Source organism: Carlito syrichta, unplaced genomic scaffold (assembly GCF_000164805.1).
Source record: "Carlito syrichta isolate Samal-C Ts95f unplaced genomic scaffold, Tarsius_syrichta-2.0.1 Scaffold304000, whole genome shotgun sequence".
NCBI classification, from domain to species: domain Eukaryota; kingdom Metazoa; phylum Chordata; class Mammalia; order Primates; family Tarsiidae; genus Carlito; species Carlito syrichta.
In genome coordinates, this window is record NW_007248096.1 from 114,549 (window position 1) to 116,915 (window position 2,367).

The following is a 2,367-nucleotide window of genomic DNA, read 5'->3' on the forward strand; positions in this document are numbered from 1 at the left end:
TGCATAATGAACATTTGTATACCTGAATTGTACCCCACATCTTTAAAATAAAAAATTAATTAAAAAAAAATTTTATGGGTTTTTTTTTTGGTGGGGAGAATAAGGTCTTGCCCTGTCACCCAGCCTAAAATGCAGTCACAATCATAGCTCACTGTAACCTCCAACTCCTGGATTCAAGCAAACCTCCCCTTTCAGTCTCCTTGGTAACTAGGACTACAGGCACATACCGCCACACCCAGATAATTTTTTTTCATTTTTTAGAGACAGAGTTTCACTGTGTTGCCCAAGCTGGTCTCAAACTTCTGGCCTCAAGTGATCCTCCTGCCTTGGCCTCACAAAGTGCTGGGATTATGGGTGTAAACCACTATGCCTGGCAAAAAAAAAATTTTTTAATGAGAAATAGTATGCTTACCCACATATTTACCATTTCTGGTGTCTCCATATCTTTGTGTAGACTCAGATATCTGTGTAATATATTTTTATTTATTTTGAGACAAAGTCTCGCTCTGTTATCCAGGGTAGAGTACAGTGGTATGAGTATAGGTTACTGCAGCCTTGAACTCCTGGGTTCCTGCAGGCCTCCTGCCTTAGCCTCAGCTTGCCAAGTAGCTAGGACTACAGATACACACTACCACACTCAGCTAATCGTTTTTTTTTTTTGTAGAGACGGGTCTTGCTGCGTTGCCAGGCTGATCTCCAACTCCTGGCCTCAAACTGTCCTCCTGCTCCAACCTCCTAAAGTGCAGGGATTATAGGTGTGAACTATCCTGCCCAGTGTGAACTATCCTAAATGTTTTTGAAACAGTTTTATTAAGTTATAATTCATAGATCATGCTGTCCACCCATTAAAGTGTACTATTCAGTGTTATTAGTATGGTCAAAAAGTTGTTCTACCCTCACCACAGTCAATTTTAGAATATTTTAATACCCGAAAAAGAAGCCATGTACCCATTAGTCACAACCATTTTCCCCCAACCTGCCCCCCTAATAACCACTAATCTACTTTCTGTCTCTATAGACTTGAAGTTCTATCAGTTTTTACTTCATGTATTTTGAATCTGTTATTCAATGTATAAATGTTTAAGATTGTCATTTCTTCTTAATTAACTGGCCCCTTTTTCATTATGAAATAACCTTCTTTATCATGATAATATTTTTTGTTCTGAAATCTACTTGTGTGATGTTATTATAGCCTCTCCAGTTTTCTTCTGATATTAACTCCAGGAAAAAAAAAATCCAGGAATGGAAAATCACTGTAATTTACTACATGGCTGAGTTCTAAGTAGCACACATAATCATGATAATATAAACACTGAATATCTATTCTAACTTAGGTTGCCATATAATAATATTGGGAAGAATTGATGGGAAGTGTGTACGTGCGTGTATGTGCACGCATGTGTAGGTGCCTTTGTATTGTATGCTGGGAGGATAATAGCTATTGCCTAAATCAGAAAAAAAGTACACATAATAATGTTATTTAGCAATATGGAGGTAAACTAGAGCCAAAATAAGGGTTGGCAAATTTTTCTGCATTCAGATAGTAAATATCTATATTTTAGGCCTTGTGTTCCATAAAGTCTCTGTGGCAACTACTCAACTCTGCCCTTGTAGTATGAAAGCAGACACAGACAATATGGGTGTGATTGTTCCAATAGAACTTTATTTACTATAACAGGCAGCTGGCCAGATTTGGCCCATGGGCTGTTTACCAAATCCTGAGCTGAAAGAATTGAACATAATTGACTCAGAAGCAAGGAAAATAGAGGTGAGGTAGAGCTGGGAAATGTTCTAGTCTCAACAGACTTTGTACAGCAGGATGACTTTTTAAACTATAAGCACATGTTACTTTGCTTAAAATGAAAAGAATCAATAAGGAGTAAAAAATAGGCCGGACTTGGTGGCTCAGCCTGTAATTCCAACACTTTGGGAGGCTGAGGCAAGTAGATTGCCTGAGCCCATGGGTTCAAGAGCAGCCCAGGCAAATTGGCGAGATCTCATCTCTACAATAAATAAATAATTAGCCGGACGTGGTCGCACACGCCTGTAGTTCTGGCTACTTGGAAGGCTGAGGTGGAAGGATCACTGGAGTCCAGCAGGTCGACGCTAGAGTGGCCATGAGCGTGCCACTGCACTCCAACCTGGGCAACAGAATGAAACTCCAACTCAAAAGAAAAAAAAAGTAAAAAGCAAAGCCCCCTGCCAATGATGTCTGCCTCTTGCTTGAGGAGACTAAATGAAGAATTAGCCCAAAATCATCCAGTGGAGAGCTCAGTATCCTAGACAATTTGAGTTTTTGAATTAGTGTGTTGAATTATGTTAATTCTCCCATTGCTTTGGGGACATTTTTTTTTTTTTTTTTTTAGT